Source organism: Sinohyriopsis cumingii, unplaced genomic scaffold, assembly GCF_028554795.1.
Source record: "Sinohyriopsis cumingii isolate HCF-2022 unplaced genomic scaffold, ASM2855479v2 utg001473l, whole genome shotgun sequence".
NCBI lineage: Eukaryota > Metazoa > Mollusca > Bivalvia > Unionida > Unionidae > Sinohyriopsis > Sinohyriopsis cumingii.
The window spans coordinates 177,274-203,863 of record NW_028316004.1 but is presented as its reverse complement, the minus strand read 5'-3'; the positions used below and the strand labels follow the sequence as shown (position 1 = coordinate 203,863).

The following is a 26,590-nucleotide window of genomic DNA, read 5'->3' as shown; positions in this document are numbered from 1 at the left end:
TTTTGTTTGTTTTAATGATTCTTACGCATTGCATTATTCACATCTAGAACGGTGTCGAATACTTTCATCTACTGATCGTGTATGCAGTTTACGATAAGACATTAATAAAACAGGAAGATAAATATATACTTTTAGTTCCGCCTCAGTTTGATGGCGATGTCAAAGGTTGAGCTAAATAGTCTATGGTGCATTCATGTGTGTCAATAATTTTACATCTCAGCTATCACTCGAAATTTAAAGTATGCAAATACATTAACAAAAGGTGACTTTCGATATAATTAGAGGAGGTGGTGGTCTAGTGGTTGGCACATTGACCACTGACTGCAGAAGGCACAGTTTCGAATTCCAATGGGGTCAGGAAGCTCTGTTCCATCGGTCAGATAGGAATGTCAAACAGCAGTCTCCTATGGGAAGAATCCATGCAGGTGAAAGATTTCGCAGTAGTGTTTAAAAAAGTGCATGTACCTGCTGCCACCAAAGTGAGTCTTCCAGAGCTCACGGAGTATGCATTAGTACACATGCCCGTTTAAGTCGATCTACTATGTCATTGCAGTGATTGGTAGATGAATACATTAAAACAGACTTTGTAAATCTGAATATATCCTAATCTACAAAATATATCATATCAAGTGAACTGATCTTGTCAACAAATAAATACTGGCAGTATTTTTTAAAAACTACACACTGATGTTTTAAATATACCTTTCTTGATTCATGTACAAGATTCTCGTTTAGAACGCAGTAGATGACACTTTTTATGAAAAGACCAGTAATATGTAGTTCCTGACAGTTCTTTGTTGTTGGTGCTCGTCCTTCGAGTTCGAAGATGACCATGACACCACTGACTGGATTTGTTTCTGTGAATACGTGAGTGTCTGGCCAAGTTATGCTCTGAACTGTTGCACATCTGACGCGAGATGACGCCTTGGTTTGTTGGACCAATAGAGGATGTGCTGCAGTTCTGAGATTTATGCTGCTCGTGCTTCTGCACTGCCTGTGCAGTTCTCCTGAGTTCCAGATCTGTCACTTCAGTGTGAATGAGACTCCGTCAGGTGGAGCAATCCTGTATGAGATCTTCCAAAGACTCGTGGTCAATGTTGAAGTGTATCAAGGATGACTTGAGGGAATCTTTGAAGCATTTCTTCTGACCACCCTGAGATAGCTTTTCTCCTTCAATTCACGGTAGAAGATCCTCGTTGGCAGTCGCTCTTCTGACATCTTGTTGAGGTGGCCTGCCCATCTCAATTCTGATTTCATCAGCGGAATGTGGATGCATGGAATGCCTGCACGTGTGAAAACCTCAGTGCCTGGGACCCAATCCTGCCATATTATCCTCTTCAGTTTCCTCGAGGAGTTCGTTTGAAAATGGTTCAGCTTCTTGACGCGTCCAGGTTTCTCAGCCATACAGCAGGGTCGGCAACACAATGGCTTTGCAAGCCTTGGGTTTTCTCTGTAGACTGAATACATCTGCGCTCCCCCAACATGTATACGAAGCCCCTGGTAGACAAGTTGGTCCGTGTACTAAGTTTACAATCAGACAACTTTGTAATAAATGTTGCTTCTTTACAGGCTTCTGGAATCTTACAGCAAAGTTGTATGGTAACTTCTTTTTTTAAAAAAATAAACTCAAATCTATCACAAGTGTTGCAAAATCTTTTTTCTCCTTCATTTTCTTCTATAATAAACTTACCAAAGCTTCTATTCATTGCACTTACAACTTTTCGCAATGTTCTAAGAACTAACCACATGGGGAAATGTTGAATCTTTCAATCTTTCAATGTATTAGTTTGGATGGAGGTTATTAATACGTGAACCTTATGGGACCACGAATAGTCTCAAAAAATATTGAATATTCTGTTGACCGTTGAAAATTCACATTTGAAGATATAATCATTGTCCGGTGAAAACGATCCAATCTTGTAAATGAACAAATGTTGTAAATGTATTAAATATATTTAAAGAATTTAAACTTAAACATAATCGATAAAGCGAACATCCACGTGGATGCTCCCTCGCTCTGTTTGGCTTGCTTCGTCTTTGTTCTTCTTTGTCTTCCTGTAATCAATCCTCTTGTTATACTGTCATTGTACAGTACATCACTAGATAAGTTCCACACATAAATATATTGTATTTTGACTTTGACATTTTAGAAAATTACACATTCTAGTTGTCAGGACAAAGCAATTATTGAAGATATTGACACATTTTCGCCTTGTATAGTTGGTACTTAGCGCTTACGCGTGTAAGAGCATTTATAAAAGATAATATTTAAACAGGAACAGTTTTTCCTACCACAAAATTTGTACAGTGACGGCTACGATCGAAGGGGTAAATCGCTTAGTCTTTTGTTCTCGATCCAAACAGCAAGCTTCAGAATTCAACAAACAAAAGGTCGCAGCATAGCAGGTCATAGATTTTACTTGTATTGATACAAGAAGTAATGTTTTCAAGAACGTCAGATTAGGCTCTAGTCAATACATACACAAGTCGGACCATGTTGTGGAGGTCATGCCTTAATTGCTTGTGTGATATACAGAGTGTCGACAGTTTTTGTCGTGTCTTCAGAGCTTTTACACGATTGAAAGCAATAAAACCCACCAGACAGCGGTTCCGAATATAAATGAAGGTAATTACACGCTAAATTAACCAAACAGTTTCAATTATTTATTTTTATCCGAAACCAAATGTATTTTATTTTGGTATACCAGCCGTTGGCAATAATTCTCGATTATGAAATGTAGTGAAATGAGGTGAAAGTTCGTCTCTTTAAAAGTGGAGATATTTTTGTGATATGCATTAGAGAAAGCAATCAGCTTAGCTCTTATTACACGGAAAAATTCTTTGTAGTTATTGAAGGCAAAACACTCGCAAGCTAAATCCGAATAGTTTGAAGAAACCAGATCATATAATAGCATGAAGAAGAAGGACGGATATACAGAAAAAGCGTGAAAGTTAGTGTCGTGAAATTATTCGTTATATATATCGTCTGGTATGTTTTTTAATATATTTTTTGTGTGAATTTATTGCAAGATTGCAGAGGGATCTTTGGTAAAGTGTACTTTGCTTTCAATAGTTTTCATGAATTAAGATGATAATTTTGATACATGTACAATGAAAAAAGTGACAACACTTTCCACAATAATAAAAAAAAACATTTCATGTAATTGTGCAATTTTCACGTTCAATTCTTATTTCAAAAACATACCTAAATAAATAAAGTACATTAATGTGTAATATTAAACCTTTCCGTGAAAACATGTATATGTCACAATCACTATGAAGAAATTCCAAACAATATCTTATTTATTTTAATTTTTTGGCTTCAAATTGGAGACACGTAGAGTACTTTAATTTATATTTTACGAGGAGTTATGAAAATATTTAATTATATATTTGACTCATGAATTATATGTTGAAAACAAATTGTTGACTTTCAGCAACTTAGCAAAGTCGTCAGTGTTGGAATCACGTGTTTATATGTATACCTCAAGTACATGTATCAAATCGAGTCTCATTTTTAACAATAACTTGAGAAAAATGCAGTTTTGGTACAAGCTGTAGTTAATTAGGATGTGTTTCAACTATCGATACGAAGTTTACAGAGTTTCTCAACAGCTATTATGAAAACATTTTACCTCTTTTGTACACATCGCACACACATATGTTCTTTAATAGATAAAGATCCTTTTTCTACAATTTAGTTAATTCTTGTGACATTTTCCATAAAAGACTTTTATTTCTTAATGATCACCATTTTTTTTTTTTATCGTTTATTGCCTGCATCAGTGGACTATTGTATCCATCTCTTTCATCGATATAGTTTGCGCCGCTGGCATAATACAATTCAAATTGTACTGACATAATTTCTTCAAAGTTCTTGCTACATATTCAACACCAGGGCATGCTACTGCTAGCCACGTGTCACTTTTTCTGTCTCATCGGGACTCAGCAGAGCCGTACCGCATAAGACTACATGCTAAATATTAATATTGCCGATACCTAGATGTAACTTGAATATGGCCTTGGCAATAGTTTTTTGTACTAAAATAATTCAGGAAAAAAAGCATGTTGTTTCTAAAACATAGATACAATTTTTATCAAAATGTGATTATACATTTTCTTTCCAGCTCATATTGTTACATCTATAAATGAGGGGTATTTAATGTTTTGTCGGGTTATAAGTCCCCAACGTTGATTATCATTTTGATGACCGTTTCGCCGGTTGGATCTGTTGAAAAGAAAATTGGGTAAGGTCATACAATTTTTAATAAGTATGAACTTTATTTAGATGCATTTTTTTAAAAAAAATCTTTGAATATGTTCTGCGTATACTTCAATTCACCTCCTAAAAGTTTGGCATTTTATATTACCGTCACGTGTCGTATTTAAAAAGTTCTGAGTTTTGTTTTGTAACTTTTGTTATACTTTGTACATGTCAGTAAATTTAATGCACGTCAATAGGCAAATCAACGTTCTATAACATGACGGAAGATGCGCGTGCAGCAAGCAGGACACCTGCAAATATAAGATTGTGACGTAACATAGGTAAATGACAGTGGCATACAAATGTAGGAGAACACTTTTACTACTGAGCAAAAAGCATACAGTAAAATCCAGGTGCCATTAGGGTACTCCGATATTAGGGCTAACTTGGACAGAGATTAAAGATGTAGTTCTCTGTTATATTCTACAATTCTGAGGTGGTTTTAAAGATGGTTGTGAATCCATGGATGATGACCCACGTTCTGGAAGACCGTTGTCTGTGATTGGTTTGCGTGAAGTGGCTGCTTTGAAGGCAGTAATTGATGAAGATGCCGGATACACTGTCGACTATATTTCACTTATCACGGGGATTAATTCATGAGCTGTTTTCAGTTTTATGAAGAATCATTTGACGCTCATAAATGGTTGTGCAAGATGTGTCCCACATTCGTTGACGACTGACCACGGACTAGGATTGAAACTCGCCAAATAAGGAAAGAGCGACCTAAGACATTTTAATGAGATTGATATAGTTGATGAAACATGAATTTACTATTTTGAATGCAACTGAACAGAAACTAACATAATTCGGAACGGCTAAAAAGCTCAGAAACCACATGACATTTTTATAGTAATTATTTTTCGATGCAAAATTCCAGGTTGTCCAGGTACAAAAAGCCTGACTCTGCTGCTGTCACTGAACATTGTTTTGCCTCCAAAATGTTGCCAAACGTTTTTGGACACTTCTGGACCACTTGTTCGCACATCGGAGCTCGAGATATCGATCTACTCCATGACAATGCACTTGCGCATCAATCCACCGATGTGATAGGGGAGTAATTTAACTGGATTTATTCAATACTGTTAACTAACGAAGAACTTTGTTAAAGAGCGCAGTTAAATTTCAGAATTGTTAAAACATCTGTCGTATTGTTTAAACAATTTGTTCAAACAGTTTTATGATTCACATTTATACAAAAGTCGACAGGGCCGAGCATGCAAGGTCCATGACACCGACTATTACCTATTTAGCCACAGTAATTCCTCTACATCAATATAAAATTTTCTTACCCTACACAGTGTAGAAAAATGCAAAATATTTTTCCTTTTTTCTTTCAGTTCATAAAGTGTCAACAATAGTTGGTATTGATTGTTATTAACTTCTCACAGCTGTTGGGGACTTCTTATCGTCTCAAACACGCGGCCCGCATGCGGCCCGCCAAGCCGTATCCTGTGGTCCGCAAAATGATTGGCATCATAAGGTGCCATGAGAGATAGCAAAGGTGGTGCGGTCCTTAGGCCATCGAAAATGGCCTCATACGGCCCTCAAGGTGGTTTGAGTTTGAGATCCCTGATCTAAACAGCGAGCCAGGCTGTCATAACTCTCAGAAATAGGCTTCTTATACGTCTATGGCAACAGCCTTTGTAGAAACAACTGACCAATCGACAGAACGGAGAACCATTCCCATTCATCAGAATGCATTGATGTTTAAACCGTTTTTTTTCTTTAATTGTTTTCTCTCACTTATTGTCGATATTTTCGGTTGATAGTGAAAATGTAACGGAATTTTAGTCCAAAATAATGAAGTTATGAAACAATGAATGTATACATGTTATACTGAGCAAATTCTCTAGGTGTCTAAATACTAAGACAGCAGAAATCATGTAAGTTATAGAAGCTTCGCACAGCAGGCTTCAGGACTGGTAGCAACCCATTATAATTTTTAGTAAATAATAATTAACTGACAGCAGATGATAGATTGGTGAAATCTGAGGATTCGTCGATTCTTCTTCAACATAAGAACTATTTAACACCTCAGAACTGTGGGGCCCCGAGTAGCCGAGTGGTCTAAAGCGCTCTCCGTTACGGAGCACTGCCTTCTCACCTCTGTTTGCATGGGCTCGAGTCTCAGATTCAGCCAATGTGGGTATGTGAGAAAGCTTGCCAGTAGCTTCTCGTGGGTCGGTGGTTCTTTCCGGGTTTTTCCGGGATTCTTCCTCCAACAATAATGCTGGCCGCCATGTATAGCCAATCGTGTGCTGAAAAATGGCGTTAAACCCAACAACAACAACACCTAAGAACTGTTTCTTTTAGAGACAGACGGCATCTTGATAAAAATAAATACAACAGTTATCCACGTATTAAAATCTGGTCGATCTAGGCACTTGATTTTGCAATTAAATACAATTTTCGTAGATGGTTGATCACTAAAGATAACCGTTTAATCGATTTTTATCAATGGTATTTTAAATTATTGGATTGCTTTCAGTAGTATGTGTTTACTTAAGGAGCACAAGTCAATATGAAATCATGCATCAGTCACAGTCGTAAGTCTGTATTTTTGTAGCATATATCTCAGCAACGAATATATTGAAAAGAAGACTCCTATGCACAAGGTAAACAGACAAGCTTTTTACACGATTATTTTCACATTAAAGCACCTATTTCAACTACATATCCATGTCGACCCAAAGAGAGCGAATAATGGTCATTTCTTGTTACAAACGTTAATAAATGTAAGTCATTTGGAACAATACAGCATGGTTCTATTGTAATAATGTAACCTTAATTTACACATTGATGGGAAATGAAAATTTAGGAATCTACAGGAAGAAAGGACAATTACAGGTAATGGATAATTATGATGAAATTAAGCAAAAGTAAAAAAGTCAATAATGACATAGGAAAGCATACCAGGCTGTACCAGTACTACTCTATCTTCTTTAAGAATACCTACAGAATATAATATTATAATTTTGTGTTATATATATATATATATATATATATATATATATATATATATATATATATATATATATATATATATATATATATATATATATATATGCGTGTGCTATATTTTTTATAATTTTTTTATAATAGATGATGTCAAATTGCTTTGTTCCTTTAGATCAGCTGTATTGTGGTGCTAAGTCTTGTTTATATTTACGTTGTTCAAAACTAAAACAAATATATACTAAAATTATTTTAAGGCGACAGGTGGCTGACGAACAGGATGGTGGTGGAATAGGGGAGGAGAGCTGAAATATCATTCAACCTACACGTTAGTTCTATGTCTATTCCGATTTCAACGATTTAGTAAAATAATTCTGATTCGACATTGAAAATTAAAATTTAACTATCCACTACATGCGAGTGCAAGTCAATATTTTCACAGTAAGGTTTACCTATATGTCAGCCGGTGCCCAACACGATGGAAATAACTAGCTTCCGTTGATCCATGTTAGACAGTAATGTAAACATTCTTCATCCTGTTTAAATACGGAATGGTCTTCGTGAAAGTGATACTCGAATTATATTACTCACTGAGCAGTTTATTAAACACGGAAATGCTATTATATATTTTCACATTTTATTGTGCTCTATTCATGGGTCGGCTACTTATTTAATAAAGATTACGTATTTAGGAAATTAATTTGACCATTGTCTTGAAGACTATGCTCTTCTTCTAATGACAGAGCAGTCTGTTGTTGGAAAAATGTTTTAATGTGTATTTTCATTCTGGAAGATTCCTCAAAACTGAAATATGATTATATTCAACGTGGGGAGAGTTTGGCAGAGTAAGTAACATTTATGTCTTTATGGTCTTAAAAATGTAAAAATAGTTTCTATTGCCTTTGTTTCCTGAATATTTGTAATGCATACTATGTAAATTTATCAATAATTGGAACGCTACATTACTGATTCCTAAGTTTATAGTAGTTTATCCCAAAACATATTACCATAATGAAACACAACATGGCAACTACCTAACAGAATTCGGGCAGTTGTAAACAGACACAGTCGAGGTTTCGTCAAGTCTCTCAGAAATAAATATAGTACTTGATTGTTTTAATATATCTCATATATTTATATGATATTTTGTTTTAAAAATTAATTCACAGGAGTTTTAATATAATCGGTTAAAAGATCATTTATACAAGTTTTTAATCACTGAACTCTATTCATTTTGTAAACATGATACGTATTTTACAGGACAGTTTTAACTTGGGTCCTAAAATAATTATGAACAAAATATAAATATATCATAGATCGAGTTTGTTGATTTAGTTCCATGTAGAATGCGTTACTTTGCACACAGTGTTATAATCACAGATCCGGGTTGACTTGAAGTTTGATAAATATATCTTTAAAGAAATTTCATCGTAACAAAATATAGCTGAAACACCGTGAAGCAAGCTGCGTATATTTATCAAACCCATTATGTTAAGTTGGTGCCAAGAAGCAGCAAAGAAACAAAATGTATATAAGAGTAAATATATGTACTATTGAAATGATTTTAAGGTAAATAAGCGAAGACAGACATACATATAAGCACATCTAATTCAAATCAAGATCAAAGAGATCTAACAAACACCGAAACAATTTCATACCGTTTTGACCTTCTGCGTTTCATTTCGTGTTGGGAAGAGTTGACCTTAGTAACAATATGTTCCGGATGACGTAAAACACGTTCAGAAATTTGAAAGCTGTGCAATGGATTGGTGAATCGCAGTGTCAAAAGAACATGACCTTGTATCGGTGCCCGCGATATCTAATAAGTAAATCTTGATTTTAATCAAACTGCCAGACATGCGTTCATGCATACATACATACATACATACATACATACATACATGCATACATACATACATGCATGCATACATACATACATACATACATACATACATACGAGCTTGGTTAATGAGACAGCTATGCCAGTGAAATATAGACAAACATTGTATCAAGCTGGTATTGCTACGTAATCGTGGCTTTAATTATGTACATCAGATTTTGAAATGTTTCTCAGTCAAGACAGCAGCCTTGGAAATAATTAAAACAACCTTGAAGGGCACGTAACAGCGGTAAAATGTATATGTCTAAAAGTGGTTAGAGGAACGTTGAAAGATACGAGGACGTCGATTATAACCTTGTTTAAATTCCAATTAATGATTAGAGTAAGTCCGTCTTTTACTTCACAAGGTCAGTCAACAAGGCCTTGAGTTTTAGTATATAACAGAAACATTATTCCGGTTGTAAACTTTGCACCTGCTATGTCTCGTGGTCCAGATGTACCTGCTAGGAAACAAAGTGAATATTTACAAAATGACTGTATATGTGCACAAAGGACGTGGAATTAAAAATTCTGGAGTCAAACATACTCATGAAAAATCAAACTTATTTCGTGTGCAAGTGATGCGTGTAATGGACGAAGGTAGGTGCAAGCATTGTACTTGTCATGTTAATTACCGGTGTAATATAGGATACTTGCATGATACTGGACTTGAATACTTTTCTCTAATAGTCTAATTAGAATACATCAGGTGTAATATAGGATACTAATATGAGACTGGATTTTTCTCTCATTCTCTCATTGAGATACACCAGTGTGTGGACAAATGATATCGCCATTGTAGTGATAAAAGCGATAAAAGCTATATCGCCTCTGTGGCAATATCAACCGCATTGGCACAGAATGGGGCAAAATCGCCTTTCTGAAATAATATAAGGAAATATTTTACTTTAGAAGAGGAAATATTTTATACTGTCTCCAAGTGAACTGTTTCTTTAAATCTACCCACATATGTATATACTCTATTTATATGATGGCTGTCAATAGGCAAAACTATTGAAATCTGTCATAGGATTCCACGCGAAATCGCAAGCCTAACCTCAGTGAACGGATGGACTAAACCAAACGGGAGTAATTTTGATTGGCCCTTTCCTACAACATTATCACCGCTCCGGTGGCCTCGGAAGCGGGAGGTCGTGGGTTAGATCCCCGGCCGAATCATACCAAAGACTTACAAAAATGTTACTAACAGCTGCCTCGCTTGAGGTTAGTGTTAGGACTGGTCGGCCAGGTGTCAGGATAATGTGACTGGGTGGGACATCATGCCCCATGTCTACGGCATGATGCCCCAGTGCTAGACATCACTATAAACTGCCACACTGCAGACATCGTAGCGATATGACTGGAAGAATTTTTTAAAGCTACATTAAAAATTCTAATCACACACACACACACAATTATCCCAGTATTCAACGCCTTTTCAGGGTTACATTTTGTACGGCTATTATATGAGTAGCTACTTGGTTAGTACCTCAAATGATACACTTTATACAAAAAAGATTAATGAAGTTCAAACAGCGTGAGAAATGCTCATGTTTTCACCCATTTCTTCGCCCATAGTATAGACTGAATGGCTATACTTCACACGTATATTAAGAACCTTAAAACCAACCATATCTCAAAAAGGCACTTTTAGACATTCTAAAAATAAGGAATGCATTAAGCAACAAATGAATATTACACTGTCCTGTACGACTAAATATTGTATTGAAGGGTTGAGCGTTCTTGTCTGTCTAAATATAATTTTTAATAATGTTTGGATGAAGCACGATTCTTCAACATTTTTTCTGTGCTATATCTATAATATTTAAAAATAATATTCGGCTGTATTCAATTTTGATTGTAGACTTACAAGATGTACGTTTGAATACCAAATGAATTATGTCGGTAAAGATAAATTAAATAATTAAACTACGTCAGTATAATATTAATATTGCATTCGTATATTGTCCTGCCGAGAAAAACAACCTCATATTGTTTGTACAATCATCTACGTTCTTTCCCTCCACTATGTGAAATAGAAGGGGTCCACATACTCAAAGGCACCCACATAATAACAAGAACCTTGATTTTCATCCTAAACAATACCATATCATGCATATATGATTCAAAATATTTAAATTCTTTTAACCAGTATAATCATCGCTCCACAAGTATAATGAACGTTCCTGTGGCCTATTGGTTAGAGCGTCCGCCTCGGATGCGGGAGGTCGCGGGTTCGATTCCCGGTCGAGTCAAAACAAAGACTTATAAAAATAGTAAAATAGCTACCTCGCTAGGCTCAGCATTTAGAGGTTAGTGTTATGACTGGTCGGACTGGTGTCAGAATAATGTGACTGGGTGGGACATGATGCTAAATGTATGCAGCATGTCGCCCCAGTGCTAGACATAATTATAAACTGTCACACTGCAAACATCGTAGCGGTATGCCTGAAAACTTGTTAGAGCTACGTTAAAAATCCAAATCACACACGCACATACACAGACACACAGACAAACACACACTAAGTATAATACATTGAATAGCTTAAACACATCAAAGTAGCAGAAGGATACACTGGCACCGATGGTAATTTTATCCTTATATTCTATGCTGCTCTTTTTTTCATACATCAACAAATTTGCATTGAAGCATCCTTTGTTTCATCAATCATCAATCCATCCCATGCAAATATAAAACGCGCATACATGCTTTCAAACTAAATTATTTGTCAACTGTCCAGTTAATAGAAGTAGAACCTTTATTGTCATGTCTATGGAAAGTCAGTATCTATATCTCTGCAGGCCTCATGAGCAAGTATTTTTTATTGTCTCTGAATCAGGGAACAGCGATAGCTAATTGTAAGAGCGTCAGACTCATAATCAAAAGGCAGCGAGATCGATACCTGCTTATGGCAGCCTGAATCGGCTGCCTCAGTGTATTGTTTGAAAAGACTCTTAGTTCCCATTTACTAGGGATGATAACGCCAATAAGTTATTATAATTGCCGTTAAAACTAACAAACACAAAAACAACTGTCTTTGGATTAAACCATAGAATATAGAGAGTCTTCATCGACAGAGGGCGATAGAGCGAGAGAGAGAGAGAGAGAGAGAGAGAGAAATTTGTGCTATCAGCAGGTGTGAATCTTTAGCGCTTTAATGCATGTTTGATTATGTAATCCCTAGATATATATTTAAATCTATAGTCACTGGTTACATGTCTGACTCAATAGTTCCGGTTACATGTTAAAATATGTATTCCCTGGTTACATGTTTAAATCTGTAGTCCCTGGTTACATGTTTAAACTTGGATACATGTTTAAATCTGTAGTTCCTGGTTACGTGTCTAAATCTGTAGTCCCGAGTTACATGTTTAAATCTATGGTCCTTGGCTACATCTTTGAATTTGACCGTCTCAGTCATAAAAAAATTACTATTAATTTCAACGGGAATTTTAAATGTTATATTTTCAAATGCTGAATCATTTTTTGAAAGCTCTTTTCTTTGGTAGTACATTAATATCAACGAACATTTCATGGACCTCCGTTCAGCTGTTCAATTAAGAAAATTGAAAAAGGAGTCAATATTTCATGTAGGCCGATTGGACATTGCATAAATTGTCTATTTTGGCCAACCTTACTTTAAGATTAGACAGACATGATCCTGTAACTATTCATTATCGCTTAATTTCTTCCTTATTTCAAAATGTATGAAATTGCCCTTAATATATTTTATGTTTTTTTTTTACATAGGAAACATGTAGAAGCTTGACCATTCGATTTCTAACATGTGTATAAGTCGACGATATAGTGAATATTTCTGATGCTTTTTTCCCGGACACGTAAAACGTTAAACTAGTAACTCTGTTTCTGTGAAAGATATCTCTTTGGCATTATGGAGACATGCTTATTGAAGAAACAAAAATTATAAAATATCTGGCCAAACTTTAGCCCTGAACATATGTGAGGGACTGAGCTAACGCTAATTTCTCACGAATCAACCATTTTCTATGGTCGCCCTTAGTCACAGTGAGCTTCGACGAAGTCCGCTCATATGACATATTTTAGAGTTCTACTGTTTAGAAAAATTGAAACGTTTGTTCATGTCGCATACACACAACTCGGAAAAGAAATGGTCCAATCTTGTAAAATGATTGAAGAAAAAAAAAAACGTAGTTAATTCTCAGAAGGTCATATATTGCACTGTTGTATGTACCTTAACGGAAGTACAATTTAAAGGACTCCTCATTTGTGTCTGTCTTGATACAAATATTCATCCAATAATTTCAATGTGTTCTGACGTCTCTGAAGTGTGTAGTGTGCGTTTATCGAGATTATATATTAACGAAAGCAACAAATCTCAAAATGGACCCTTGCCCAGCATGAATAGAGGTAATTACAGACTAAATTTCTCTCTTAAAAACTTCGAATATTTTTGATACGGGAACAAACTATGAGGCCGTAATAATGTGGACGAACAGTCGCCGATAGTTCTGGATATTCTGAAAGTAAGGTGCAATATCGGTTCCATTTGAAAGAGAAAATAATTGACAAACGTATCATAGGGAAACGCTGCTTCAAACACAGTTAGCAAGTACGTTCTTGTCATTTATAATCTTGAAATCTGCTAACTGAAGGTTGAATTGACTTAACAAAGAACTTTTTGTTGTTGCAGAGAAGAGGAACGACGCGAGCAGTTTTGACCGATGGGAGCCTTTAAGTTATTCAGTTCACATCTCCAGGTATCGTACATACTCACTTATAAGTCAAATCCTTGTACAAACAACATAGACCCTTATTTGCCGTCGCATGACGTGTCGGCAGACCAGGGCCTATATTGTTTTTTTTTTTCTCCTACCGATTACTTCTTACAAACTACATAGGTCCAGATCTGTCGGCGTATTATGCGTATGTACCATTTACAGTTGTATGAAGTACGTTATTCCGTTCAAGTGTAATTTTATCTTTTTTCGTAACTACAAGGATATGTCTGTATCAATTGCAAAATATATCAAATTAATAGAAGACTTAAATTTCGATCGAAAACCATAATGTCAGTATCAAATAAGTGATGTCCAGATGTTTTGGTACTTATATCTATCAGTCCATCTCATTTTCCTCTCCATGCTACAATTTTTTAGTCTGTCCATATATCTGTCTAACTGTCTGTTCGTCTATATCTGTTTTGACAAAAATTATATTATATTATATTAATTATATATATATATATATATATATATATATATATATATATATATATATATATATATATATATATATATATATATATATATATATATATATATATATCACATAATCGCGAAAACAGATGGACAAAATACTGTAAACACTTAAATATAGATGGCAGTTAGACCACAGAATGTGCTAGTGCGTAGTAACAGAGAATGTTCCAAAAACTCTGAGATAATTGCCAACAAACCAAAAAAAAAAAAAAAATGAACGAGAGGAATAGTGTACACACAAAAGTACATATGGTGTCTCTTGTATTAATGATTAAGATTGTCCGCTAAAACGTCGTTTTTAAACCGAAACAAAATGAAAGACCATTTTCAATCATATATACTTATTTCTATATGTAACACCGATATTATTTTCTGATCAGTTAAGCTCTACGACAACTCGGGCAAACAGTTTCCACTGATCTTTGGCTGACAGTACAGTAAATACTGTTCACCCTTGTCTGCATGTAAGTATGTTTAACCTTTAAATCTAAACCTATTATTCTTCTCACATATTTAATAGAGCGTGCTTTTATTTTGATCTCAATAATTATCCCTCGCGTCAAGTGTACAGTGTATATAGGACTCGCGGTACTAATTCAGTTCCCATAGTAAACCTATGCAAACACCATTATATTAATTCAGTTCCCATAGTAAACCTACACAAACACCATGATATTAATTTAGTTCCCATAATAAACCTATGCAAACACCATGATATTAAAAATTCAATAGCTTAACATTTTGGAGTGCTCATGATCAAACCTATATTTATCAGTATAGATGAAACCTGGATGCCAGCTTCTGTGTAGAGGAAACGATATGAGCAGCGGCATTTTCTGGACCTGCATGTGTTTGAAACATGTGCTTTCAATTCCGCACCAAACAGTTAGGTGCTAATTTTAGCAATGAGTGTTCCAAACTCAAGACTGTTAAAGAACTGAAATTCCATCAATAAAATGTCTCTATTTTGTTTCACTTACAACTAGAATAAGCTCTCAAATGAATTTTTTTTCCTAAAGCATAACTTACATTATTAACTAATTCTGGTCAGCCTAACCCATTTCCAGGCTGGTTCCCATTTTTCCATACCATTAGTACGTGTGGCCTGTAGGACACACGGTACTAATTATACGGAAGAACTGTGAACCAGTCTAAAATGGGTGAACAAATAATAGAGTATTTACGGGTTTGGTGATCCATAATTGGTTAATAATGAAAATTAAAATTTTAGTAAAAATATCTTTTGAGAGCTTATCCTATCTGTAATTTAAAAAAAATGTAGACAAATTTCTGTTTATGCAATTTTAGTATTTTTACAGGCTTGACTCAGGAGTACTCAACAATGAAAGTAGCACCTGATTCATTTGGTGCAGAATCAATAACATGTGTTTCATGCACATGTAGATAAACAAAATGCCGCGGCTCATATGGTGTTCTCCACACATAAGCTTGCACCAAGGTTAGATGTGCATGGAGAATTATAGATCTCATCATCAGCACCCAGAAATTTTAAGTTAATGAATTTTGAATATGATAGTGTTTCCATATGTTTACTATTGGAGTTGAATTAGTACCGTGAGTCCTGTAGCAAATCCCAATTCTCGCGTGGCTCCACAAGATCTACGCCATACGTATTGCAGATGTAGCCTGGTAATCCTGTGTGCGGTTTTGTAAGTGAGCGTAGGTTATGGTATCCTGGCCACCCACAGATTCTGTGACTTTCTCAAACTCCTTTATATGAATACCGGTAAGACAGAATATAAATATTTATAGATTTTACACATAATGAAAATTATAAGTTACCCCTTATATATTATTTGATTGATAATATAGAACATACAAATTGGAAGAAAAGATGGTCATACATTTACAATTATTTCTTAAGTTGGACATTCTAACATGTTTTGTTGAGGAAGGTTCAGAGATCAGTGTACTCTGTGTGTGTGTTTGTGTGTGTGTGTGTGCGGTTTGTAAGAGAGTGTGCATAGGTCATACTGTACTGTATATTACTATTGTAAAATGTAACAAAATTAATTAGTTGATATAAATTTTAGGCATTGGTCTTGTGCAGGAGATTACGAACTTAGCAACATGTAGATATATTTCATCATTTTGTGAATTTCTATTGGAAGATACATATAACTCATGTCAATGTTAGGGTCTGCACACACATGCTTTATTGGAATATCACGTGTCCCTTTCCATAAATCAGACATAGACTAGGACTGAGCTCGACGCAGTGATTTGCATCCAAAGGCTGTAAAATGTTTGCCAGTAACTTCCATAAATTGAGCGCCCCTTTATGTTTACCAAAGCAGCTGATGTGTGGTTGTAATGTCTTTCTTTGAAATAGTTCTGAATATAGCGCACGTACACTGCTTAAAGTAGGGAGGATTTGGCAGAAATTGCCCAGTGCTAATTTCTCTTGACATCCGCTGAAACGGACGAGATCTGGACCATTGAACATTAAACTCCTGATTCGGACCATTTCTCGTTTAATTTAGATTTAGTGTCTCCTACAGTAAGTACATTTAAAAAAAATTAAACATTGTATAAATGTCACAATGTCTATCGGCTTAAAGCACGAGCATCGATTAAAACGGGCCAATACGAATCGAAAATCAATGGAAGAGCGATTTAGTTATTATTGTTCCGCAAAGTAAATCCGAGTAAGTAACCTTTAAATCGACACGCGTTACTTATTACGGTCACAGCAAATGATGTATACGTCAAGTTCCAGCCGAAAAATGTATTACGTTGATTTGTAATGCCAAAGAATACCAACAAAACGTCGAAATTAATGAAGACACTAGACTTTAGTGTTATATTTGTCAAATAGGTTAAATATTAACTGCAAGTCATCCATCTTTCTCTTGTTTTGTATCGCCATTTTGAAGTGTACAAAAATATTGCCTCCTCATTGAACGCGTCTATAAACATTGAGATCAACTAGCGGCTTATGCAATTATTCCTATTTACGGTATCATCATAATGTTCAACAAAGAGAAGGTTTTGTTGGAACACTGCACATATTCAGATATCTTCACCACATGTCATCGTTCAATTACACCCGTAAACCTATTGAAGTAACAAATAGTCGATACTAAACAGAGGTCACGTGAAGACAAGTATATAATACTAATTTATAAAGAAACGTGAAACTGTATTCATGTCACTTAGGTAGAATACAAATTTCAATGTTGAAGGCCATGGTCGATGGGAATAATTGTCCAACATTTTCTTCAAAATGATTATGTAAATAATTACACATCAGTGTAAAGCCATTGAACTAACAAGGTCGTACATTGTTACATCGTTCTATATAACCAATTGATGCACTGATTGCTAGAGGGTCAATTTAGATCTCGCTTGATACTGATATATAACAAAATAATTTCAGGACATTAGATATTTTTTTAGGTTTTACCACGAGTCTCTTGGGATTGTGCATTAACAAATGCGACAAGTTCCGGATCACTTCTCATCGGATTAAAATTAAGTTATCCAACTCATACTTTCTGTGACTAGTCCAGGTGCTGTGAACATATTCTAAAACAGTAGCATTTATTACGAACTATGAACAGCAGTTACTAGCAGGATATTCCGAAAGTAAGCTGTAATTGTGGTTCCATTGAAGTGGAAAGTTATGTTAATGAACGTTTCGTGAAGGGAAACACCGCTTTAACCGTGTTCAGTTTATGCATTTGTTAACCTCATGTTTCAACAGGGGAAGAAAACAACAACAACAGCAACAAAACAAATTAAGAGCTGAATAGACTGAAGAATGAAATTTTATTTTTCCACAGAATGACTAATATAGCCGAAACCATGTGGTTTTCAGCTTGTGAACCTATTAGGACGGTGTAATTGATCTTGTTCACGTCACCTGGTATGCTATTCTGAGCTAGTTTCCCTTCTTTATTTTAACTTCCTTCCTTCCCTCCTGTCTATCCCATATTCTCTGGGTTTTGTTTGCGTAACTCTATGGCAGTAAGTGTGTCCATCTTTTATGGATCTAGTTGTTCAGCTTGTTTAATACTGTTTAGTTTTTTTTTATCTTGTGAAATATGAAGAAGAAAACAAAATGTTAAAACCTAGTTATGTTCCTTTTTTTCTTTATAATTTCATATTTTGATTTACTAATGTAAAATATTTAGAACTGCAATAAGTCCACGATAAGCTTAAACGTCAAAGAAAAAGGAAGAACTCAAAATAATGATGTCATGCTTATTTTATGTTGTCATACTTATTATCTTTCAAATAACACGCACGCATTATCAGGTGCGAAAGGGAAATTAAATATTGTTATGAAGAATATAATGTTTATACTTAAACGAGAGAGAGAGAGAGAGAGAGAGAGAGAGAGAGAGAGAGAGCGTTATATCGCGACATATCATTAACAATAACTCCCTTACACATTATGGAAGTGTTCTTCAAGTACAGATTACTGGCTTTGTACAAGCATGTTCTCCTTTATCGACAGCGTTTCTATCGGTAAACTCGTTGTAATAAATAATAATATGGAACATGACTATGGAAGAAAAACATTACGTATACTTCATTTCGACTTCCCCTTAGCGCGAAAGGGTCGGCACTGTTTAACAGAGGTCGTTAAATCAGTCATTCCAACTGAATAATTTAATCGTCTCTGTTGGTGCAAGTGTGTGTAATCCATACAAATGCACTACATCACTGAGCATTAGTATCGTTTATTGCAGTAAATTAATCGGCACTCAACTCACGTTTCATTTACTCCATACCAATTAAATAATCTTTTGATTATGAGTACATGTATGAAGGAAGCTATCACGCGGATACATCCGAAATTAGCAACTTGGATAATATAAGGACATGTTCTGAATAATTAAATGGTTGTATTCAGTGTTCTCCCGTGACCGTTGTCCGCTTGATTCCCCCAATACACTTAGATTTCTGACCGAGACGCTTTATGAACACACTGATATGACACTTACCAATGCCGTTATACTTTTATTATTATTATATACTTAAGTATGTATTATATAGGCTTACTGGAGAAATAATTGTAATTTTTTGTCATTCCTATATTTACGCATGTGGAAAATTTAATCCTTATATTGCCACATGTGGAAATGTATGATTTCCCATCTCGATATGCGACGCCTAGAAATGTTGTACATGCAACAACAAAAACGAGTACTGTAAGCTAGAACAAATAATTAAAATTACTTACATTTCAGAAGTGGAAATTAATCTTTGATAAAAAGTAATTTTACCGAATGCCTTTAGCGTCTCTCAAGTTATTTCCATTATTTCTCTGACAAGAACGACTAACCCTACGTGATGTTTTTCTGAATTCGACTTGCATTGTTTTCAGATAGGGTCAGATAATTTACAAAATGACAAAATGTAAATTCTCTGACAGATTAGGTTAACCCAATCCTGCCGTTTTCTTAAGTCAGGTATATTTATATTATCAGGCAATAAAAGCGAGACGAATTTACGAAAAGGGGTTGGGGTGAACGCGCTGTTTCGAAGAGTGAGCTTCATCTTCTAAATTTTTATTCTGGAGCAATTTTGGTATATAATAAGAAGTAAATGTTCGTTCCCTACGTTACTACCGGATATGTTTCATCTTGTATTCATACTTCGAACACTTGAACATCGGTAATAAGATAACCGGGTGGGATTTCCGGATTCACAAAATAACACTTTTGACGACGATATAAATTCAATGTTTAATAATGAATTATTTGAATGAGCAATTAACTATGAAAATGTGCGTGTGTGTATAATCCAAATATTGGATTTAATTAACAATAAGAACGCACAGACTTAATGATGAAAATACAAATAAATTAATTCATCAAATACTAAAGACAAGGGGTGAATGGTTCACAACGATTTGACAATGAAACGATGGATATAGTTTACTCAGGTAGTAAACATTGTAGCATTTTACTCGTGTAGTAAAATGAATTCATTCTGGTCGTGAAATTATGGTGATAAAAAGGAACAGATATACAACTTATCTTTACAGTCCCGAAAGATACAATGGGTTTTACGAACCCCAAAATTAGCCAACGGCTAAAAGATTATATGTAAGGAGATCACTCCGTCATCAGCACACTTTATTTAAGCTCCATGGCTGCGACAGTTCAGCTTCACAGATGCTACGGTTAATTCCTGTGGTTGGTTTTACAGCTTGTACCACGTCGACCCCGATCACTAATAACTTTGAACACTCTGGTCACTCTAGACATCCTAGATACTCTGGACACTCCAGACAGCTCTACACACTCCGGACATTTGGAGCAATTCGAACACTCGGAACATTCCGAAGAGCTCTACAAATGAAGATATACAAGTCCTTACAGTTGACCGCTGACTGACAAGACTATCCGTAATGTAAAGAGCTTTACCTACGGCGATGTATTTATACACAGATATCGTCTGTGCACTGAAGGCATTCGGTTCTTCCCATCGAAAGCACTTCGCACGTGCGGCATACAATGAACCGAACTCACTTTTTCAAAATACGACACAATATACATAAATCACCCTCGGGCATCGCTGTACACAAAAAACGAAACCCGAGTAAATGTATAAAAACGTTTATACAATTCTGTTACACCAATCTTTAAAATATCATGTTTTTGTACCACACGATGAAATATATCTGGTACTAACGTAGGAAAAGAAAATATCCTTTACATATTTCCCGCTAGCCTTTAAATGAAAATTATATTGCTTATTTCAAAGCCCTGTCACTCAAATAACTGATTTACTAACCGTTTATATGCTTTATAACTAATATAATCCAGTATAATTACTCACTTGATTAGCCATTATTATTTGTACCTGGGCTTGGCCTGACTGCCGATTCGCTGCCTTTAATGATGGTTCGGTCTTTGCACTGACATACGTGCTCAGGTTTCTATAATAGGATGTAATGGTAATATGCGTTATACTAGTGTCGTTTATACTACAGCTCCGTAAATGTCGACGTATTACTTCTTTTGTAAAATCCGTAGTGCTCATTCAGCAAAATGGACGCACAACCGTAAAAACAAACATTCTCCCCCACACAAACGAACAGTAAAATTACCCAGCTTGCCCCGTGTTCGCATGGCGAAATAGATGAGAGTTTTACGGATTCAGATTTAGACAGCGGGATTTCTCCTAGGACGGAAAAGAAAGATCCCAAGAAACGAAAGTGATAGAAAGGTTCAACACTGAATGGGATATTTCCAGTCCTTCGATGGAAATTGTTGGATTAGATGGTAAGTCTTAGATATTGCTAGCTTTTGGGTTGGATCTATTTAGCAATGGGTGAGGTGGGCGCTGGGGTGGGATCGCGTAAAAGGCTTACAGTACTTTTACAGTCTGTTTTTGTTGTTGTTTGTTTTTATAGCCATAGTAGTAGTATCAGCTTTGTTGTTGCGATCATTTTCGTTGTTGTTTATTTCCAAAACATACATTTGACATTCATGAGTTGTTCTTATGTTTACAAAGCATATTCTGAACAACAACAAAAAATAACCAAAAAGGAATAAAGAATAAAATGGTCTCCAACAAAAATATCCAAAATGGAAAAATAATAGACTGGTCTCCAACAAAAATTCCTAACTTATGTGGATAATGCCCTTGGAATTTCTCCAAATAAGCTATGTGGATGATGCCCTTGGAATTTCTCCAAATAAGCAAAATACCAATTTGTACATCTAAATTAAACCCCAAAAATCCCGTAAAATAAATCATGTAGATTATTACCTCATTTCTATTTGCATTATTTCTCCAACATTAAACAACTTATACCAGCTATCCACAGCATGTAAATAAAACAGCTTAAACATCTAAACACTATTTTAATCACTGACACTGAAGGAAATAAAGCAAAGCAAACACACTATTATATTGTTCTTCGTGAAAAGGAATATGTTATATTATTCTGTCGTTATTATTAACACTTTTTGGTTGTAACTCGTATATTTTTCCTTCTAACATCCATTGATTAACTTTTCTTACATTGCTTTCAGACTGTAAAAGGTCCCTTTTCAGCGATGAACAAGATGCAAAAGTGTTCCGACAAGCAGGCACTCACAGACGAGGCACTGTTACTTTGTGGCCCTATTTACAGCAGGACTTTAATGCATCAATATGGGGATGTCAAAAGAACTATGACTTTAAATATGTATTAATATGGGGATGTCAAAAGAAGACGTATACCTATTATTTAAATTCAAAGATTGAAATCGGTTTTGGCATAAAAACATCATATAGCTTTTGGAAATATACAAAATATTTAATCGATTTTGTTTCACTTTTACAATGATAAAACTTATTTTGTGACTATCGCACACTTACCCCGCTGCTATAAAAACAAATCTAGGGGAGAACACTGATATTCATAACACAGACACTACATGTTTAGGATTTGTATCCTGTAACACAGGACCTAAAGTCTGTATACAGCAAATAAACGACAAAGACAACCGTTAGTACAACAGTTTCTGCTGATTAAAGGAACATTTTTAGCGTCAGCGATTATTTCAGTGTTTTCTTTCAGCAGCACACAATAGAGATCTGACCCATATATTCCTTGCATTATACAGCAATAATATGACAAACGTAGAATAATTGTATCATTTGTACATGTGGGGGTGGGGTATGTCGATCTACGAAAAGCACATTAGTTTGGGCCAGAGAACGATTAATTAGATTTATGGGGACAGGCGCTTCTTAAAGCGCTATACTGCAGCGATTCGTAATGTCTGGTTGGTAGAGGCAGAGATATTTAAATTGAGCATTCGTTTACTTAACCGCGAGACGGACTATTAGGGACAGTGCTAACTTCGATTTCATACTAGAACTGTCGAAATTGAAAATTTGCAAAAACAGCTAGTGGAAAACATGGAAGGTCAAGTTGACCCTAATTTTGGCACCTAGTTATAAAAGGCAGTACATATATTTTATCCTGATTGGTTACGCTAAATAAGGGGCGTGTTTCCCACACGAAATTTCCTACCTGTAAATATTCCCACCCTCTCAATCGAAAGTTCTAATTAGTCTAAGCTTTGCTGCATGAGTAAAGGTACAGGGGACTTCGAGAGTAAGAAATTCTCTCGTAAAATATTTGTCCAAGGAACCGAATGTCTGGAAGGTCGACGGACACAATTTTGGCGGTATAAACGAACAACGCTTGAAAGCACACCAGGTATTTGCGTCAAATTCATGAGATTTGTTGTTACCAATATAAAGTTTTGCTTGAATTATTTGATACTATGTGCATGAATTTAGTTGTTTAAATACGTCGATCAATTCTCAATATATATATATATATATATATATATATATATATATATATATATATATATATATATATATATATATATATATATATATATATATATATGAATTCTTACAATAATCTTCTTTATATAAGGTTGTCGAATTGTTTGAATTAGTCGTCTTGTTTTTATAGCAATTAGGTTCTAAGAATTTCCTGTATTACTTTAGTTGATATGAGTTACGAGAATCCGTGTGAATTTACCGATCTCATGTAATTTCAAGTATGATAAAGACTTGAGTACGTATTGACTGATATTTAACGTTGTTAAGCCATGCAGTGTGATTTCATGTATGCTAAAGACTTGAATGTGTGTATTCACTGATCATAACGTAAAGCGAGGTAGTGAATTTATTTCATTCATTCATTTGTGTATTTGAGACGATAGCGGAACTTCTAAGTCTCGTGTGTTAATGCGAAGTGAGGAATTAGCTTTTAGGAAGTACATTAATTTTATGAAACTAGGTTTGTTTTGGTCTGCTATGTTTGGTCCGATTAAATAGCCTTTGGTATCTGTTTCAATACCGATAGTAAGATCTGATAACGAGAGAGGAGTAATGTTCTATCCCCAGTAGGATAACCGACAGGAATTATTTTTTTGTTCACTCTTTGTTTTCAAAGGGGACAATAACTCTTCAGACGTATCCGCAGACGTATCCTCAGATGTACCTACGTATTGATGTATCCAAGCATATGTGTATCTACATGCTTACATATCCACTTACCCAAGCAAAGTTTGAGGGCCGAAGGGAGGCGAAATAGTAGGAAGGTTAGAGAGAAATGAAGGAAAGGAAGGAAAAGGAAAGGCGAAAGGACAGAGAACAGCTACAGTGGAATTGGAATGAACCAGAGATCAGCAGGTTATGCAATTGAACAAGGCAACGACTTCGATTGCTCACTAGATCGTATGATGAACTATCCCTATCAGTAAAACAGATCGGCTATTTTTATGATTATATTTGTAGTTTGAATTCGGTGAAAGATTCATTCCAAAAGAAGTGTATGTTTTGATGTATTGTATTATCACTGTTGTTGATGTAAATTGATTAAATTTTTATTTTTAATGTACGTGGGTTTGAGTCCTTCTGTTCTATATATCTGCTCAGATCTCTATTTATTCTACCTATAAGTTCACTCGATCCGGGCAATAACACCGAGGGCGATCATCTCCTAGATACCGAGAACCGAATAAAGCGGACACCTTGAAAGAAGGTACAATCCGCCAATCAACCCACACCCTTCACAAAGAGTGGGGCTTTTAATGCGGTTTTTCTAGTGCCAAAGCAAGACGAGACTTTATTACACTCAGGTTGTAATGGTTACAACATATAAGTATTCAAATGAAAGAACATGACTATATAGTATGTTATGTCATTACATGTTGCAATATTTGGAAAACACAATCTAAGAACATGAAAATATTTTTTATGAGTCATACATTACCTGTATTCATTAATTGGTTATATTTATAAACGTTTGTCATGGAAGTGCGCCACAACACTTGTTTAACACCAAGTGATTTTAAAATATCAACTTCGCGTGGGTGTAAGCGGCCAGAACAATGTCAATTCGCCTCAGGAATTAAAGAGACTTGTGTAAGCCATTAACGAAGAAGTTAATAGCTATCACAAATCGAAAATTTTATGAAGTTCAAGACACTGATGTTTGATCACATTGGCACACATATGTATGTATGTATGTATGTATGTATGTATGTATGTATGTATGTATGTACCTAATATATTTAGCAGAAGGGCATGGCTTCGACGTAAGACTTTTACATAGCCGAGACAAACATTTTGATAATAAAACAACTCTTGCTCCATGAATATAACTTATTAACACAACTTTAAAGATAGGGACGAGGAATTCATTAAAATACAATGACCTTTAGATATACAAGATGTCTTATCTACAGTGACATCTGACTTTTTGATGACAGACATCAATATATAGTATTTAACGTTCAATGGCACACACAGGAGACTTGTGATGCAGAAATGTACGATTTAAAATAATAGTAAGCCATGGACCGCAAATCACCTTAGAACGAGTTTAATGTATTGTAATGTTTTCCAAAATTATTTGAAACAAACCTTTATTTTCGCAGATAGGCCCTCACAAATCGCGAAGCAAATCGTCTACATAACTTTAAAACCTCCATATGATTTTAGAAAACATAATTACATCCCATTTCTAACGTTATTACTTGCAAATAGGAACGAATTAGCTGTCGTGGCATTTTACCATAATGAAATAGTTCTCGTTTGCCTCTCCTCGTATTTTCAGTCAAGTACAGTAAATTTCAGTGCGTTTGATTTAGATATTTTGACTTATAATGGCTTAGTTATTCTTTTTTAAACGTAGCTGTAACAATTTGAGTCATATCGCTTCGGTGTCTGAAGTGTGGCAGTTTATAGTGACGTCTAGCATTGGGGCATCATGCCGCAAACATGTAGCATGATGTTCCTCCCAGTCACATTATCCTGACATCAGGCCGACCAGTCCTAAAACTGACCTCTAAAGCTGGGTACCATTTGTTAATATAATATGATTCGGCCGCGATTTGAACCCGCAACTTCAGATATCTGAGGTGGATTCTTTACTATTTAGACCACCGGAGCGGTTGAATAAATTTCAAAGGTCTTGCATATGAGAAAATTCCTTGCCTAATTAGAAACATTTAAATGATTAGTACAACTTACTCCGTATATTGTGTCAGTGTAACCTGACATAAAAGATATTTGAGAGGGTGTAACAAATATTTATCGGGAACTGAATCTGGTGACCATTGGTCAAGGCTTGACTTTGATTAAAGCGGGTTATGAGGTATGCCTAGAGCAAATATACATTTGTCCAAACTAGTAATGACATTAGACAAAGTTTGCTTTTACATCAGGGAGTTATTAAAAAATTTAAATAG

General features: G+C 35.2%; 1 protein-coding gene across 4 annotated transcripts in view; it reads left to right on the top strand.

The window, feature by feature from the left end:
* Positions 1–26,590, top strand: part of LOC149772459 (uncharacterized) — a 61,173-nt gene that overhangs the window by 30,579 nt on the left and 4,004 nt on the right. Inside the window, exons 2-6 of one of the 4 annotated variants that reach the window (XR_016417696.1) lie at positions 13,772–13,838; positions 14,720–14,803; positions 18,146–18,228; positions 21,353–21,601; positions 22,358–22,461. The gene's annotated coding sequence lies outside the window, so the exon portion shown is untranslated. Of the gene's footprint in view, positions 1–13,771; positions 13,839–14,719; positions 14,804–18,145; positions 18,229–21,352; positions 21,602–22,357; positions 22,462–26,590 lie in introns of those variants that run through there. The other 3 variants (XR_016417697.1, XM_089947787.1, XM_089947788.1) reach the window with 3 other exon arrangements.